Raw genomic sequence first — 20,445 nt, 5'->3', positions numbered from 1 at the left:
TAATTACAAAAGTCTGTCTGAAAGCCAGACCTCCTGTCATTGACATGTTATGATTTTTCACATTGAGAATGAACAGTGGGCAGGGAGGATAAAAGCAACATGATGTAATAAGTATATTACAGTTTGTGAATCACCATCCATATCATCTCACAACTAACTTGTAAGAATTTAGAAAAGAAATGATGCAGAAAAATAAAGTTTGATATTAGGTGCTCAAGTGCTGAAAATAATTTGGGGATTTTTTCAAACTAAAAAGAGAAACTAATTTGGGGGAACTATAAATATATATGTTATTTATTTGTATTATTTGAGTAATTAATGTTTTATTGATTCAATATAGTGAAAAGGAAACATAAAATAAAAACCACTTAAAGATTTTATTTTTAAGATTTAGACTGTAAAGAGAAATAAAATTAAACACTGTGTAAATACCTTTTTTCTTTATTAAATTTTCAGTTTGAAACCTGCTAGGAATTTTGCTGAAGTCTGGTATTAAAACACTCTCTGCTACACCAGAATCTCACCCTAATTCTGACCTCATTACCAAAATGATTTTTAAAAAGAGGAAAAAAATGTCAAGTTAGAATACTAAAAATGTTTTTTCTTATTCCCTATTCTCAAAAGAGAAATGGATTTTAACTCAAAGAACTGTGTTCAAATCCACTCCACCATTTACTGGCATGCAATTTAGACAAAGCCATTTCACATTCTCAGCTTCGATGTCCTCATTTCCTCGTTATTAATTATTAACAGCTATAGACAATAGTTTTTTTCTTTTCTTTTCAATTTTCAAAAGGTTGCTTTAACAACATACTAATTGGTTATCTAGCTGTTAAAAGGCTAGTGCAAGTGTAAAAACAAATATATTTCTACCACCATCACCACCCCAAAACCACACGTGCTAACTCACACCCACTTAGTCTTTCAGGGGTGCCTCAGCAAGGGAGTGAAAGACAGGTTCTAGAAGGGCTGTCATGCCTCTGCATGCATCCCAGACAGGCAGCAGCAGGCACTGGGTCAAGGACTTCTCCGCTCAGCCATTCACCTCCAGTTCTCCCTGTGCCATTGCTGCCAAACCCTGTGTGTGTTCCCAGAGACATGCACATTCATTTTGGTTCCTGCCGGTAAGGATCCAGAAGTGGAATTTTTAATTATGTAAATTACTTAATAGTCAACTCCCATAAAAAGAAAGAGTCAAAATGAAATCAGACCCTTCTGGATCTCACTCAGTAATGTCCTCAAAGGTCCACTGAGAGATCAACCTACATATAAAAAATACAAATTAATTGTGAAGTCTCAGGATTTAGTAACCCGACTGGAAATGAACAAAAATAATCCTAACCTTAATTCACATCTAAAGCAAAATAGTGTAATTACGGAATTCCCATGAGTGGAAAATACTTAAATTAGGGGAGGCCAGCTACCCAAACTCAAACATTATATTATTTATTTGTAGAAACTAAAAAAAATGTAGCCTATTTATGACACAGTATTACTGTATTCTACTAAAAGATTTCCTTGAGGGCATGTCATTAAGAGCAAGAGGCAGCAATAAGTTCTCAAACAGCAATTGGTGTTAGGAAGATTCAGACAGGGGATACAATTTACTCTAGCATTTATGCCACTGTAAAGCTTATTTTCAAATATTTCTCTTATAGTTATTATGATATCATACTTTTTATAATTTTTTTTATTATTCATTCCTTTTATGCTAAATTACTCCTCACAGTTTTGAAAATAGCAAGAAAAGTCAGATAATGTAAGTTCTATATGCAAAACATAATGTAAAGTATATAAGCAAGAATTCCTCTTTTGAAAGATCAATATTTTTGTTTGAACACACGAATGCGGGATAAGTCGCTTCAGTCGTGTCCAACTCCTTGAGATGTTATGGATCATAACCTGCCAGGCACCTCTGTCCATGGGATTCCCCAGGCAAGAATACTGGAGTGGGTTGCCATGCCCTCCTCTACAGCATCTTCCTGATCAAGGGATCAAACCAGCGTTTCTTAAGTCTCCTGCATTGGCAGGCAGGTACTTTAACACTAGTGTCACCTGGGAAGTCCTATTTTAACACAATCATATTAAACAAAATAACATTGCTTAAAAGATAAAGTTAATATTCTGAATGACAGGCATTGTTAATTTCATCATATAAGTCTCATTCCAACAGTCTTGGAAAAGCAATACTACTTGTTCTTTATATAAATTATGAATCTGACTTCCTTCTAGCATGTACTAGCTGTGTGACCTTTATCAATTTGCTTAAGTTCTCTGAACCTAGATTTTCCATATCTAAAACGAAGAAATCTAGTAAGACTACTTCCAAAGATTGTTGTGAATTAAAGTGCGTGATTCATGTGAAGAACTTAGCACAATGCCTGGTAGAGAATAAGCACTCAATAAATAGTAAACTATTATAGTTATTTCACAATGTCAATTTCCATGTAAAGTAGTTTTTTTTTCTCCAAAGACAGAATGTTTTTACTTCATGTGAAGTTTTGATCCCACTCTGGTTTCTACCACTGATTAACACTGAGCCACTTCCCCATGACCAGATGTATATGCAAATAAGAAACACAAATTAATTGTTAGGCAAATATAGCCCTATTATGCATTTATTCTCTGACAAAATAATTATTGTTTGCCTACACTTTGCATTGTGCCAGGTAATGGACCAAAGTTATATCTGCTAAATGACATATATGATGATCTCTCAATACTATATTCATTTTTGACCTAGCATCAAATGGTATGAATAATTATGTTAATTATGTGTTTAAGCTAATTAAATTTATGATTTTTCATAGGAAATTACCTATGTAAATTATAAGTATTGTACCTTAATTTTTATCTTTGACAATGTACTTAATTCTCTTCTATTTCCATGCTGAACACAGACTCAAAGTCACCTTTTCTGCCAGAGCTGTAGCATTTCATCAATATGAAGGGAAAAAACTACTCAGTGTATGTAGACATGCAGGAAATGTGTGTAAGTACATATTATTGACCAATTATATTTAAACTGGAGAGCTATTTGTGGCAGTTATTGGCTTGTTTTTCAATGAGGCTAATAGTGATCTGGCAATATAAGAATACTCTGTTAAGGACAGATTATTTCATGTTAAAAAAACTTCAGGTGGACAAGAAATATGTAAATACATACAAATGTTTGCGATTCATTATATTTAACACAGTGAACATTTTTAGTTAAATTCAAAGAATTAAAATTAGATTATTTTGTGAGCAATTCATCAATAATTGATCTTCCTCCTCCATCTATTTAAAACTACAAATATGTAGAAAAAGTTTGTAAGATCCACAGACAAAATGAAAAGAATTAATTTCATCTTGATTTCTTAAAATAAAGAACAGACTTTCCATTTCAAGCAGCCTAAAATATGGGCTTTTAACCATCAGTTTTCTGCAATAATTTCAATAATGATTAAAACAAAATCATCAGTTAAGACAATCTTTCTAGCTATTTCATGGAGACTTTTTTTTCTTATTTAGTCAGTTATAAAATGTGGATCAATACTAAGTCTTGTGAAACAAATTACCCTAAAGCAGTTTAAGGCAATTTAAACATGTGGGGAAATAAATAATCATTTCTAAATTTTCAGTGGAAAATTTTCTAAGATCATAAAGAAATCAGTTAACCCTGAAGCTGCTGCTGCGTCGCTTCAGTCGTGTCCGACTGTGCGACCCCAAAGACGGAAGCCCACCAGGCTCCGCTGTCCCTGGGATTCTCCAGGCAAGAACACTGGAGTGGGTTGCCATTTCCTTCTCCAATGCATGAAAGTGAAAAGTGAAAGTGAAGTTGCTCAGTCGTGTCTGACTCTTCGCGACCCCATGGACTGCAGCCTACCAGGCTCTTCTGTCCATGGGATTTTCCAGGCAAGAGTACTGGAGTGGGGTGCCATTGCTTTCTCCTAACCCTGAAGCAGGACATTTTAAAAAGATGCATCAGGACAATGAGGAGATTTAGTCAATCCTTAACTCTCAGAAATAAAAGAAAGTAACAGGCAGAATGAGTCCTTACAACAAATAATGTTGTTGAGCTCAATCCTTTTCTCAAAACAGGAGCTAGCTATACACATACAGAAAAAGCAAACAGACACATACATGTACATATATATGAGATACACAAAATTGTCAGATAAACAGAATGGTTAGAGAGAAACAAAACAGTAAGAATTCTGTAGCTGGATACCCATACAACTTCTTAATAATAGAAAACTAGTTCATTGCTAATTTTTATATCCACACTAAGCAAATAATCTAACGTAGTTCTCTATGTTCTATCTACTTTGCGTCCACAGTATTTTGCAAAAAGATAATGTTGGTACTACTAGAACATTACTTTATGTTTCGTAATAAAGTCTCTAGAAAAAGCTGTGTTAGATATGTAAAAAGACATTCTAACTACTTCCGTTCCTTTTTGAAGAATAAGTAACTCATCCTTTATGAATCAATTAAAAGCTTTACTTCCTCCGTATTTCCTGACCTCCTAAAGCTACATAGGAGACAGTACAAACTGGTCACAAATGTGGTATTTACACTGCCATAATTCTTTCTTTCTGTGTGTCTTCTCCAGCCCACTGTGAGCATCTCAAGGACAAGGATTATATTATCTATCCATGGATCCCAAAACCACAGCACATTGCCTAGTACATAGCAGGAGGTTAACCTACATTTATTGAAAGAAAGAATCTTTATTCATCCTACAGCAGTATGCATCTGGTAATAGTCATCCCACTTACCAAAGGTTAATTCACTGACTGCTACTGCTAAGTCGCTTCAGTCGTGTCCGACTCTGTGCGACCCCATAGACGGCAGCCCACCAGGCTCCACCGTCCCTGGATTCTCCAGGCAAGAATACTGGAGTGGGTTGCCATTTCCTTCTACAAATTCACTGACACCAGTTAGTAAATTTTTCATAGTAATCAGACCAGTGGAAATTACATGATACATTCTCAGTAGAATGTGGTACAGTCTTGACTATATCAGTTAAAGGAGACATTTCATGGACTTGTGCTCCTAAGGTCCCTGTTATACTCTACAGGGAAACAATTGCACATGTTTAGATTAATGCACTAGATTTATAAAATGATTCTATGAGCATCCTTAACATAGTAATATGAGTAAATGTATGAATCAGGTGTAACATATTTATTTATTTATTATTTATTTTTTGGTGGCTCTGGCTCTTCATTGCTGCTTGCAGGCTTTCTCTAGTGTGGTGAGCAGGAGCTACTCTTCATTGCAGTGCACAGACTTCTCATTGTGGTGGCTTATCTTGTGGTGGAGCAAAGGCTCTAGGTGCACAGCTTTAGTAGTTGCAGCATGCAGGTTCAGTAGTTGTGGCTCACAGGCGCTAAAACGTTCAGGCTTCAGGAGTTGTGGCACACTGGCTTAGTTACCCACGGCAAGTGGAATCTTCCTGGACCAGGGATTGAACCCAAGCCCCCTGCATTGGCAGGAGGATTCTTATCACACTGTACCACCAGGGAAGTCCAAGATGTAACATATTTTATAAGAGTATAATCAAAAGCATTTTCTTTGAATATGGGAGAGGGAAAGTTTAAGGAAGAGAAACTACTAAGTACTAAATTATAAATCATGACAAAACTTTCAATGTAGGGCAGTTTTCCAAGACCAAACTCTAAAGAATAATAGTCCCCCTCATATTCTTAAAGAATAACACTTTTCTTTAAATATATGATCTATTCAAACTCAAAACCAAGAATATTCTAGTTTTAGATAATCTAAAATTGCCATGTTCTAAAGAGTACACAAATGCTTTCACTTCTGCAAGTAACTTTGTATTAGACAGGCCATCTTTAAAATAAATTCTTATAATTAACATTTCTATTGGAAAACACAGAAATACCACTGATGCCTTACATTATGAAAAATGATTTCAATTTATTTCCAACTGGCTCTTTTAAATTTAAAAAACAATTACTGTAAACAAAAGCTAATTTAAATACAATGGGATATTGCATTTTTTGTTTTATTGTGAGTGCAAACACACATATACATTCACCTAACCTTCTATACATTTGTCTTTCCATTCAATTTCATATATCTCAAATTAATTGTTTTGCTTATGACCTATGAGAAGAGCGGCATGACAAAACTAAGGGTTAAAGCCTATTTATACGTACATATAATCTCACTTTTTTCCAGTCTAAACTTAATCCTAACAGAAAAACTGTATAAAAACATAAAGTACCTTAACATTAAAGTGATTTCAGGGAATGTAACATCAATACTACAAAGGATCAAACAACACATATATCCCTACACATGTCGACCTGAAATAATTGAGAACTTTAGAAGTGAAATACTATTTACTCATAGAAAAGGAAAATATTGTAAATGAAATATTTGTGGAAAGTTCTTACAAAGAAAATAAAAAAGAATATAATGATTGATTCTATTGCTATAGTATTGGCATTATAATATTATATGCATTTGTGTACTCAGGGTGTCCAAGTCCTTGCGACCCCACGGACTGCAGCTCACCAGGCTCCTCCGTCCATGGGACTTTTCAGGCGAGAATACTGGAGCAGGACGCCATCCTACTCCAGGGGATCTTCCCGACCCAGGAATCGAACCTGCATCTCTTGCATTTCCTGCATTGGCAGATGGATTCTTCACCACTGTGTCACCTGGGAAGCCTGTATATAATATTATATACTGAGAGCTAATAATACATTAAATCTTCTTAATTAATTAGAATCAAATCATCTCAAAACCTACATATAGGTGTGGAAATATCAATCTATAGTAATCTGAATTCAGATAATAAGGAAGGAAAAAAATCAGTTCAAAGATTATATCCAAGTCAAATGGTAAAGAACATACAAAAGAAAAGCAGGTGACAGACTGTGAAAATATGCTGTCAGTGATGGAAACCAGGTGGACTAGATCAGACAATATTTTTAGAATAATTTTTTTCAATATTTAAATTGAATTATCTTTTGAGTAAATGTTTAACAAAAGGCTGATAAGAATAGTAGTTGTATGTATGTTTAAATTAAACAAAATATCTAAAAGCTAAGGTGTGACTGACTCAGTCCTATGTAATTTAGGGATAATTAAAGGTATGACTTTAATTGCAGGTGGTTAAGAATCAGCCTGCAATGAGGGAGACATGGGTTCGATCCTTGGGTTGGGAATATCCCCGGAGAAGGGCATGGCAACCCACTCCAGTATTCTTGCTTGGAGAATCCCCATGAACAGAGGAGCTTGGCAGGCTACAGTCCATGGGGTCACACAGAGTTGGACACAACTGATGTGACTAAGCAACAGAAGCAGCAGCCTCAAAGTTATGACTTAAACACTTTGTGAGTAGATGTATGCCAATGGGAAAATGATGGCTACAAATTTTCATGTGCTTCTATTTCCTGTCACTGTAATTAACATACAACCTATGACATGATTAGGGGACTTCCCTGGTGTCTAGGAATCCACTTGCCAATGCAGGAACAGGGGTTCCATCCCTGCAAGATCCCATGGTGAAGGAAATGGCAACCAACTCCAGTATTCTTACCTGGGAAATCCCATGGACAGAGGAGCCTGGCAGGCTACAGCCCATGTCACAAAAGAGTCAGACATGATTTAGTGACTAAACAAAAGCAATATGACATGACTGGATCAAAGGTGATTCCTGCAAAAAGTCAACAATTACAAAAGGAGAGAGTTCGAACACAGTAAGGTATAATCCTTTTGCTATTTTTGAAAAAGGTTATATGTAGTTTAAATTAGTAGTCTTTTAAATGTCTAAAAGATAAAGTTTTTCAAGCTACAGATGTTGAAGGATATTCTAGCCCACAGTGTCAGTAAAGTTCTAGGATTTTCCCAAAATGAAATTCTTCTCTTATCAATTTTCTCTTATGAATTTGGTATAACACTGATTTCTCAGCTGTTTATCACCACATATTATTCCACAGTATTATTTTATAGAGATAATTTAATTAGTAAGCTTGAATGACAGTATCAAAATTAAGAGTTATGTTTAGCTCTCAGGATTCATCAATGTCTCCAAAGTCATTTCTCTAGAACCACAAAGTTGTAAGCTATATTTGTTACTCTCCTTGTTCTTTTGGTGCAGTCCTTTCTGAAGGATCACAAGTTTAGCATAAGCACACCATTTATTAATGGATTAATATACTGTTGCATGTGGTTTTGTGAAAGGTTAAAAAAATTTACTCCAAATTTCATTTTACATATTAGACTAACATATGAAGGAATAAATCCTTTACAGTACACCTCGGTGTTTTATTAGTACTCTCACTACTAACTTCTAAAGAGAAATAGCATAACTGTAAGTAAAGAAAACTTTATCAAATGTCAGAAGAAATAATAAGATGGTAGACTATTCAATTCCTAATAGAAAGCAAGCACATGAAGTTTCACAAAAGTATTAAAATAGAACATTACTTTTTTTTTTTTAAGATTCATGCTCAAATTTAGAGATATTTATATCATGTAGTAAAGTATGTGGTGCTGAACTTCTGAAAGGACTTTCATTACAAATATATTTGCCAAATTTTCAAGCCACACCTGCTTAGTGATACCATATTTGACCTCTGGTTACTGGGCTTCCCTGGTGGCTCAGACAGTAAAGAATGTGCCTGCAATGTTGGAGACTCGAGTTCGATCCCTGGGTTGGGAAGAACCTCTAGAGAAGGAAATGGCAACCCACTCCAGTATTCTTGCTTGGGAAATCCCACGGACAGAGGAACCTGGTGGGCTACAGGCCACAGGGTCACAAATAGTCGGACATGACCAAGCAACTAACACTTAGGCAACTGAGTCCCTCTTCTCTTTTCCCCTTCCTATAATTAAGCACTTACAGATTCAAGATCTCCATCTTTACATCTATCTCTATCTATCCATTTACCTATCTATTTTTCTCATCTATCTATATATCTAACTCATTCTAGGTATATTATACTGTCACCACAATCTTACAAGATGGTTATCATATTCTTCCAAGTAAATGTAACAATGTTAACTTCATTTCCTTTATATTTCACAGGAATTTGGTCCTTTGAAGCTTTCCTTCCTAGTGTCATGAAATACTAAGCAAGTTTTTATTACCACCCAGAATATGTTGCTGTTTTAGGTATATTTATATAGGTTGCAATTTTATTGCCAAAATAGAAAATATTTGTATGTGTGAATATGTACTGATGGCTAAGGAAAAGTTTATAGAACAGTAGAAGATATCCTTTAAAAATGCATGCTATGGACCCAAACACCTTGAATTCAAACCCTAGGTTGAAATGCCAGAGCTACCACTAGACCACTGAACCAAAAAGTGCCTAGAAATAGTAAAAAAAAAATTTCCTAATATGATTGCTGTGTTGGTTAAATTAAAGAACTTGTGACAGTATTTAACACATACTCTGCAAACCTCAGTTAATTTAATTATCATTATGTTAACATAGTAAAGACAACTATCTTTTTTTAAATTAAGATAATTTTGCTTCCACTAAAACATACAAAAACTTTTGAAATATCCTCCAGCATTTTTCCAATCTGTTTAAATGCATCATTTTATAAATCCCGTAGCTTAACGTGTAAAAGTTTCAACTTAGCAATTTCTTTAATAGTTTCAACAACTAAAGAAATCATGTATATCAGATTCTTTAAAATAACATTATTCTAAAAAAAAATTTTCATCTGAAAATTAAACTATTTCCCCTTGTGCTCTTTTGGTCTGGATAAACTTACTTGGTTTAATATGCTATTTAGGTGGAGACAGAACTCTGCCCTATATGTGACAATGAAAGGAAACATACCAAACACACATTTCAATCTGTGTAACTTTCCATGTAATAAAATAAAACAACATAAGACAGACTGATAAAAACTGAGATTTGAAGTCAAGAAACGTTCTGATATCTTACAGGAAGATATTATAGATAAAATACCCATTGAGAAAAAAGGGGGGTAGTAATGAAAAAATAATAGATTTCTATAATCATACAACGTATTTTTTCAGGTCAGGTTAAGCTTTTTCTTTGCTACCTTTAACAGGGATGTAAGCATCCATATACAATTTGATATCCAACGGCTTTCCACCCACATCTTCCAAGCCTGCCAATGTTTTTCTAAAGACAACAAAGAAAAATGAAAGCTACCATTTTCTTCCTTCATGACTCCAAAACAAAACAAACAAACATAAAAAAAAACAAAAGCACAGTATTTTAGAACTTCTGTTGCTTTATTTCTTAGCCAGTATGCCTAATAGAACTTTCATTGTAAGAGGTTCACGGTCTAGGGATACTGGGCAAGTTGGAGAGAAAGAGGTACAGCCTTCTCCTATTTAACAATCTGAAGATAACAAGAGAAAGAGAAAGAGAGAGCACACAGTGCAGAAGCATGCTTTACTGTCATGAGCGGTAATCAAGTGACAAACTGTGGTTTCATTTTCACATAATGACACAATATCGGTAGTCTGCAGCCAAACAACTGACATGATATCTTTGAGAAAACACAACTGATCAATGATGAGAACAGAAGGCTGGGGATGCTTCTCCTACCTATAGCAACATATGTGGCTGATTTTTGGAAAAATCATGTCCTTCCATTATAAGATAAATATTCACTCTCTTCCACACCAATGCCTTCGAATAAAAAAAGACTTATTTACATAAGTGTACATACACCCTTGCAACTGAATGCTTGCCCATGGGCCCCAAGTCAAAGAGTCAGACAGACATACATTCTCTCCTTCCACCTTTGAGGAAGATCTTCAAAATGTAAATTAATTTCCTTTCCCTTCTTACATTCCCATCCTTATTCTACTCCTTTGGTGTCTTTGCTTTCTGAGATAAGTAGCCACAGTCCTCGCCACTTGACATTACTAGCAATATCTGGGAGTAGTGACATCGGTAGTGACATTTGCATTTTGCTAATAATCACCAAATAAAGATCCAGAAATAATTTACCAGGGGATTACAAGATTCCAATATATTACAAAGTTTTCCTATCTATGGCATAGGGAAATAATTTTTAATTCTCCAGTGAAATACTTCTCAAGTGGGGGTAATTATGATCCTGGGGAACATTTTGCAATGTGTGCAGGGATGTTTTTATTAAGATAACTATAAAGGGGTGGTGCTGTTACCAGCACATAGTAAACAGACATCAGAGATGCTCCTAAACCTCCTAGAGAGCTTTGCAAAACAAAAGATTATCTGGCATGAAACTTAAATAATGTTGCTTTTGAGAAACCTTGCTTTACTACAAACAGCTATCTGTCAGTTTCACTTTAAGTCCTAGGCATCTCCTTAGTAATGAAGCTTAGTCCTAACTAGGCAAAATAAGAAAGGACCATGGCTAGATTTTTTCATATTTATACAAGAAGAAAACAATTGCGTTACAAGTTAGGTTTATCTGGTTAATCTTTCATAAATTTAATTTTTCTTCAAAGTTCTCCAGCTAAAGTTCTAGATGATTTGCTTAGAAATTAACCTCATTTGAAATTTCTGTAAAAAAATTTAGAAAACTAAAAAAAAAAAAGTGCCATATAGATTGAGGTTGACAGAACTACTGTTATTACCACTATCTCTCTGCTCACAGTGGTGCCCCCATTTCAAATTTCCAGCTACATAGTAGTGTCTTTACTTATAAAGCCTATCCAAACCTAAAATTCAAAAGGGAAAACAGGACAAAACAAACCCTGAACTTGTCATTCCATCAACAGCAGGAAGCTTGGCAGTTTCTACTTTCCACTACTTCTCCTATCAAGTTAATTCCTGTCCATTATTCTTTTGACACTCTGAACACAGCAACCCTGTATCAAATGTTCATCACAGTTCATCTTGTTTACTGCACTATCTTCCTATAATAGCCGTTCACTTATTCATTCATTCAACAAATATTTTCACTCTTCTATATACACTTAATGCAAAGAACAGTAGGCATTGTGGGAAGAAAGACAGACAAATCCCTCCCCTCACAGAGCTCTCAGTCCAGCAGAAGACCAGTAATTAAACAAGCAATTATCATAAAGCATGACGTGTTCAGAAAGAGTATTGCTGTAAGAACACAGATAAATGACAGCTCTTCTGTTATAACTGAAACTTGCAGAATCAGGAAGAAATATTCAGAGAAGAGTGGAAAGAAATTATTCAAAAGAAAGAAAGAGCACAAAGGAAAAGATGATGGTATGTTTGAGTCAATGACAGAATGTCAAAGGGCTGAAATGTAGACTACAAGTGGAAGGAAGTGATGAAACTAGAAAAAAGAAGCAGGGGCAGGAGTTAAGAATTATTATTATTTTATTCAAAGAGGAATAGAAAGCCATCGAAGGATTTTAAGAAGAGTGTTCTGCTAAGGCCTGCACTTAGAAAGATCACCCCGGCTACAATGGATTTAGAGGATGCAGAAAAAGGGAACAGAGAAACGGCTGCTGCAGGAATACAGGTGAAAAAAGATGGCCTGGAAGAGGAAAGTGAGTTTGCTTCTAGAGACTTGGACATTCAGTAGATACTTGGGAGGTAGAATCAGGAGATTTGTTTTTTTCACCAGATATTCCCCAGTCTCTACATTTACACTTTCCAATTACCTAGTTCATGCCAGCAGATTTGATACTAAAATATTGGAAATTAAAATGCAGTTTGATTTAGAATAAGTAAGAGGGTCTTCACGACATTGCATAAGTAGGCAAGCTAATCTCCTTCATAGGACACAAGATGCAAGTGAAAGTTCAGAGAGATTAAGCAACATAGTAACATCCTAATTTATAATATTACCAAAGAGTAAAAGTGGGCTTGGAACACAGCCATCAGTTTCTGAATCCAGCTCTGTTTCTAGTAGACTGTTTTTCCTGGATCTAGATTTCTGTCAAAGTTCTGTGTTGTTTGGTATATACTACTTGTTCAGGCATATGATTACTGTCAAGTATAATTTTCTAATCATTTAATTAGTGTATATGTATATTCATTAACCATTATACATACAAATGAAAATAAGAGCAAAACCTCTTATTATATTGAATATAACAAGATGAATAAAATCATAAATGAACATTTATATTAATATGAATAATATGGGAAGAAGAGATCTATTATCATTATCCAGACTAAACTTATATTTCACATGGGTTAAGTAGCATGATCAGAATATAAATATTTAATGAATTACAAAAATCAAATTTACCCTCATGCAAGTTCACTCCAAACACACATTGATTCCAGAGTAGCAAAAAAAATACTTGAACTGCCTCTTTCTCCAAAACAATTTTTCTTTTCATTTAGTTGCATTTCACAAGTAATCCTATAAGATGCTCCACATTTTCAGCTCTAAATTTGACTCCAAAAACTATAATTAGTCAGTTTATATCATGAAATATGAAGACTTGAGTCATAATTTAATAACTTAATGTTACGGCATTACAATTACTTTTCTTAGTGGATATAACTACCAGTTACACATACATAAATTTTATTTTGGATATAATAGGCAATAAGAACTTTATGTTTTAAAAAGCTAAAACATACAAAAATATATTTTTAAATGTGATTATTTTAGAAACACATAAAATGTGTGAAAAGGATGAAGTTAAACACTTTATATGGAAGGTGACTATATAATTTATCCTCCAAACCTTTTTCAAGAGTGAAAAAGGAGCTATTAATAATAACAACAGAATGAGTGTCACCTTAATCACTAGAATGAGATAACAACAAAGGAAAATGGCTTTTCTAAGAGTTCCTAAAATTACAATGATGAGCTCCTCAGTAAAATTCACTTTCACATACAAATAAAATAACTAAATAACCTAGACATACATCAAGGTTCTGAAATCTGGCGAGTTTGGAAATTATACCAATATTTTTAGAAGTAAGTTAGAATCAATATATTTCACAGTAACAACTTGCTTAAAACTGAACTGAAAACTGTAAAAGCTTTTGTTGCTGTTTAACATTCCTGCACACTAAAGTATCGTTTTTAGTGCTAACAACCTGAATACCTTGCCATAGTTACCAAACAGATTTCAATCTCCAATAACATTTTACAAATCTACAATTATTTCCACTTAAATCTTTTCAATCTATAGGAACAATACCCAATTAACTTTGAAAAGCCAAGCTTCAATGCCAAACTAATCAAACCCTATTATACCTTCGCATACCTTGCACTTCAGTTCCAAACTGTCACAGGACAAAGCAAATATTTTGGTAGGAGCAAAAAAAAAAAAAAAAACCTTCAACTCAAACCATTAAGGTGTGAGCTGTGAACAATAAGCACTTACAATATATAATACAAAAGCAATTGCTACCACAAAAGCATTCTTCCACGGATACCAGACATTTTAATCCAGCTCTGCAGAGAACAGGAGGTATTAAAGAGTTGAAACAGAAACAGAATTTTTTAAGATGCCTGAAGAAAGAAATATCCATTAGTAAGCAGCATTCTCACTGGGATTGCATTTCTTGAATATTCTCCATCAAGGGGATGAGAATATCAGTTTTTACACTTCAGCCCAGGAAAGTGATAGTCTGAAATTAGAGCTGCTAAAAACAGACAGGTACTGTGAAATTCAAGGAAATGCTGCATCAAGAAGCTAAAGGAATGAAAAAAGGATAAAATTCTCTTTATCCTTACAAAATTGGCACATTATTCCAAGTGAGGTAACAGGCAGAACCTCACAGCAGATTAAAAGGAATTTGAGGACAAATGTTTCATTCAGTAGGCCTTTTTCTATATAGCAGGTAACTTTCCACCCAGTAAAGAAAAACCCTGTCTTTTATTAACTCCATTTGAAGGTTTGTGTTACTACATAAAACCCCTCTTTTTTCACTCATTCATCAATGTATTGCCAAATACTGCTGCATCATTCATACTTATAAAATTTAACATGGCAGGTGGTCCTTAATTTTTCACTGTAACTATTAAAAGCTCTGTAGAAGGTGACTACCTTGTTTCCATTTGCTTTTCATGTGTTTCAGTTAACATTAAGCATTGCCTCCTGAACATTTTTCAGAGAATTCTCTTAAATATAATGAAATCCTATTCAGCAAAAAAACATATAGCCATTTTTTTTTTCTGGATTATTTAGTGTTTTACTCATGAGTATATTCATTTCAAAGGATCATATTTTTTATTTAAAAGTTCATCTCCTTACAGTGCTTCATGCACAACCATCCTTGAACACAATTACAAACTGAGAAAATTCTAAGGTGATGAATTTTCAATGAAAAGGAAAATAAGCAATAAAAGTAAATTATTACATTAAGTTATTAGATAGGTAAGTGATACATATCTCATTTTCACAAATCAGGAACTGAAGACAAGTGGTGGCCAACACAAGTAAGATCAGATGTAATATGTCTTTAAAAGATCATAAGTTTTTCTACTTTCTCTGAAACAAACTAAAGATTCCTATTTTAGAAAATCCTTTTTATTGCAAAATATGTCCTTAAAAGGTAGGACCTTTCAGTTTGATTTATAGGGCAAACAAAGCAGCTTCCTTTGGTACTGTGATTATTAACACATGTATTAAGTAATTTCAACAACTGGTTAACAAACATTAGCAAATTAATTACCAATTAAATTAATCACAAGTTAAATCACAAATTAAAAAGCTTAGAAATTTTATATCAAAGGTCATTAGAACCAATGAGCTAATAAGTCAGGAGAAAAGATAATTACATTCTGGAATTCCAAGACAGATTCTGCATCCTTCCCCCATCCCCCCGCACCCCACCCTCGCCTCTGTCCTTTTAGTTCTTATACCCTATGATTCTCTCTTCCCAATTCTGCTCCATCTTTTGGAGAGATAAACTTACAGAATCTCTTCATCTGTCAACAAGCACAGTCATGCTTAAGTTATCATCATCAATCAAATGTTTTTCATTTCCCAGTCACAAACTCGGAAATTCCCCACTTTGATCTCAGCTTTGAATCGTCTTCCTTTTTTCATTCTCTTACCTTCTCCTTCAAGGACTATAGATAATCTTCCACTGCATTTGGAAATGCTGCTCCAAATATTACTAAGAATTATTACTACATAAAAAGGATTTATCTTAAAGTCAACTTTGCACATTCTATCAAATAAGTTTAGGAAATTTTGGATAAAAAAGTTGTTAATACCAACTCCTTAAAGCTTTTGTCTACCATCATTAACTCTCCAACAGAGAATAAGAACGCCTTTTATGTGGACCATCCAAATAACTAAATAGATAAACTTTTATCTATCCTGCTAACAAGTTTACTTTGTGTTGGTTTTCTTTTCTTCATGACAAGCACCATTTTCTCATTTGACCATTCATTTCTTGGCTCACTTGAATTTGGTTTTTGCCCTCACCACTATCTAGATGATGGACTGAGACGCTACTTACCCCTATATGATTTGTCCTAAGAAACTCTCCAGTTAGATTTAATCTAACTTGTCTTCCCACATTTTCACAAACATCTCTGACAAGGTCTTAGCTTATTCAAGTTATGTGTATGGGGTATCGCTAACACTGTATGCAGCTACCATCTACAGCCACATTCATTTTAAAGGAGAAGCCCGTATTGCCTGGTTTTCTGACCTGAACAAGGAAGTTGTTGCTGTTATTCAGTAGCTACGTCTTGACCAAGGATGAGATTTTAGCAAAACTGGGTATTGGAAACTATCCTTAGCTTCTTTGTCCATTGCACTTAATCAAAGTCTTTATCTGATTTTAAGAGCCTCACATTATGAGTGCTCAATCTGATTGGCCCAACATTTGATGGGAGAGCCTTACTCCCCACTGCCTTAAAGCTTTTAGGCAATTCCCATCCATTCACACACCATCTATAGCTAAACTAAATTTACCAAACACTTATTTTGTTCCTGGGATGTCACTCAGTAATATATATACACCATACAATTTATTATTAATAATAATGTCAGATATCACTTGGATTCCATGGATTCTACCATGAACCCATAATTTATGATGAGGAAACATTATGTGGATTAAGTAATTTGCACAAAGTCAAGACTAGTGAAGTAGTAGAATAAGTCTGACTCCAAAGCTCTTGCTTTTTACCAGTGAAACATGTTATCTTAGACAATAATATGTTTTTCACAAAAATACAGAAATAAAATATTCTGGGACTTCAGGAGACAAGAGATTTGTTTAGACCATGAAAATCACAGAGGGCTGCTGAGGGTAGTTAAACTTGAGTTTTTGAAAAGCATACAATATAGGCGTGTCTTATGTGGAATGGAGGAAAAGGAGTATCAGGAATCTGAAACAAGCATGACAGAAAACACTGAAACCAAAAATAAGGACTACATTTAGAAAATATTGACAAATAAAGTTAGACTGAAGCTAAGTGGGCTTAAACAGGATAGTAATAAAAGATAAGCTCAAAACTCTAATGTCATATGTCACCCTTAACATGTTGCTGTTTTTCTGAGCATTAGTTTTGTCTCTTATGTGTCCCAACACACTTCTCCCCTCCCATTCTCAGTAACAGGGTCTTCCTTCAGAGATTTTTTTTCTAGTCACTCAAATAGGTGTTACTTTCAGTTTCTCTCATCTCTAATCCAGTCTTCAACCTCCCTTCAAGTTATCACTATAGCACAACTTTTGATTATATACCCTACTTAACAAATTTGTGATGGTTTCTTCATAACTACAAAAGTACAATTTCCTTACTACAACATAGAAAGCCCCTCGAGACCCAATACAACTTATCTTCTATTTTCTTAACTCTCTCACTAAATTCCTTTTCACATTCACCCCAGCAATCTGATCAACAAATATGACCTGTAACTTCATACATACACCATCTTTGTTCATCATTCTCACCAGGCCTGGAAGTGTCTTTATATGATTTCACATCCGTCTGTTCCCTGGTGGCTAAGATGGTAAAGAATCTGCGTGCAATGCAGGAGACCTGGGTTCGATCCCTAGGTGAGGAAGATCCCCTGGAGTAGGAAATGGCAACCCATTCCAGTATTCTTCCCTAGAGAATTCCATGGACTGAGAAGACCACAGGCTACAGTCCGCGAGGTTAGCAGAGTCAGACACAACTAAGTGACTAACGCTTTCAATATACATACCATCTCCTAAAAGCCTTAATTTTTTTCTCTAGTTGAAATTTCTTTCCACCCTTAATTAGAATTTATATACAATTTACCATTTTCTGACTTTTATTATTGCTGGTTATTTAAATATTTATATTTTGATGAAAACAGAAAGTTTACCTACAATGTACAGAATAGGTTCTCAGTCCAGTTTTTTGCTTTGTTTATCTGGCTTGTTTTTTCAGCTAATGATAGGGAGATAAATTGGGAGGAAACTGTCAGCAGGGGCAGAAGTGTTCCTGATGCAAGTTTTGAGCTAGGCAACAGTTGTGGCAGGAAAACACAGGTTGTGGGCAGCCTTTTCCATCTACTTTCCATCTATTAATCACAAGTTTCCTGGTGCTGCAGAAGCTTCTAAGATTGGGATTCTGACATGATATCTTATTCCTAAATGTTTGCATAGAGAAGGTTGATCTAGCCAAAATTACATAAGATTGCAGACCTAGAGGCCACAAGTTTACATACATCTTTAAAACACTGTTACAAATTATACTCTTGTCATATGATTCCCAGATGATTTATCACCCTAAAATATTGTCTATAGTCTAATATGAAAATTAATGTGGAGTCCTTAAAACAGACATACTGAATAGCATGAAAATTAAAAACAGTTGTTTCATTCAAATTAAGAAACCCAGAGATTTGAATATGCTATATCAGACAATCAAAAATCAGTTGCAGTACAAATATAAATGTATGTGTAGTATACACAACATGGCAACATTCAATATGCTATTGAAGGTGATTGTTGCTGTGTATTTACTTCCTTTTAGCACTTAAGTTTATAACTAATTTGGTTTCATTTTTTGGAATTAAATTGCAATTATATACCAATTTCTTCCTCACAGAAAAAGATACATTTACTTTTGGGGAATTAATAAATAAAATCTACTAGAACTGATACTACCCATTTGCAGCTTATTCTATACGTGATATTCAATGCCACAGAACAACGCAAATGACTGCAAGTATATAATACCTTCTTAGTAACAGCTACAGCTCAAGGGCTAGTAATTGATAAGACTAAAATATATGTGCACATATCTATGTGTGTGTGTGAGAGAGAGAGAGAAAGGAAGCGATATACACAGTGTCTTAAATAATCTACTTCTCTGTGTTATCTAGTAATCAGAAAGAAATCACAAAAGTTAAAGACTGTAACTTTTTAAACCCTCAAAAGTTTATTTTCCATATACACTTAATGGTGGTTCATTTACTAAGTTGGTTTAGATAATTTATTTTACTTTTTTGGCCTTGTCATGTGGCTTGTGAGATCTTAGCTCCCCAACTAGGAGTCAGATTTGGGGAATTCTTTAAACTAAAATACTCTTGAAAATAAAAAAGTGAAAGTTGCTCAGTCGTGCTCAACTCTTTGCAACCCCATGGACTATACAGTCCATGGAATTCTCTAGGCCTGGAGAGGGTAGCCTTTCCCTTCTCCAGGGGATCTTCCCAACCCAGGGATCGAACCCAGGTCTCCCATATTGCAGGTGGATTCTTTGCCAGCTGAGCCACAAGGGAAGCCCAAGAATACTGGGGTGGGTAGCCTATCCCTTCTCCAGGGGATCTTCCTGACCCAGGAATCGAACTGGGGTCCCCTGCATTGCAGGGAGATTCTCTACCAACTAAGCTATCAGGGGAGCCCATTTATTAACTAGAATGATGCTCCATAGTATCAAACAGCAATAAAAAAAAAAGTATTTGGACCGCAAATGCTAAGAGTAAAAAACAAGGCAAGGATGAGTTAATTTTGTCATTTGCAGCTCCCATGTTCCTTTTTTTCTTTGTAAAATTACACACAGAGAGGTGAAATAGATTGATACATGTGTGTGTGCATGTTCAGTGGCTTCAGTTGTATCCAACTCTTTGTGACCCTATGGACTGTAGCCCACTAGGCTCCTCTGTCCATGGAATTCTCCAGGCAAGAATACTGGAGTGGGTTGCCACGCCCTCCTCCAGGGAATCTTCCTGACCCAGGGATTGAACCCACATCAGTGTCTTCCATAATACAGGTGGATTCTTTACCCACTGAGGCACCTGGGAAGCCCCCAATAGATGCATATACAGACACATACATACATATTGTACATACATCCATGCATAGTAACACATGATCAAGGAAGAAAACATAAAGAACATAGACTAATTCAAATAAAACCAAATATAGCTTATATCCCCACTGGCCACAGATGATCCATGTTAGCAACTTTATGTATACTTTTCCAGTCTCTCCTAAAGGTGATACTGTAAATACTACTCTGCATACTACTCTTACTTAACCTAATATTGTGAACACTTCCCCATATAAACTTTATAATTCAATGATATGATTTGAGACTCTATTTGACATC

The 20,445-nt window shown here is 34.9% G+C and overlaps 1 protein-coding gene across 9 annotated transcripts in view; it reads right to left on the bottom strand.

Moving 5' to 3' along the window:
• EPHA7 (EPH receptor A7) overlaps window positions 1-20,445 on the bottom strand; it is a 198,676-nt gene that overhangs the window by 142,366 nt on the left and 35,865 nt on the right. The gene's annotated exons all lie outside the window — the stretch shown is intronic.

This window comes from Giraffa tippelskirchi, chromosome 9 (genome assembly GCF_054371585.1).
Source record: "Giraffa tippelskirchi isolate mGirTip1 chromosome 9, T2T-mGirTip1v1.2.pri, whole genome shotgun sequence".
Taxonomy (NCBI): Eukaryota; Metazoa; Chordata; class Mammalia; order Artiodactyla; family Giraffidae; genus Giraffa; species Giraffa tippelskirchi.
The sequence above is the reverse complement of the archived record's forward strand: the minus strand, read 5'-3'. Positions and strand labels throughout refer to the sequence as shown.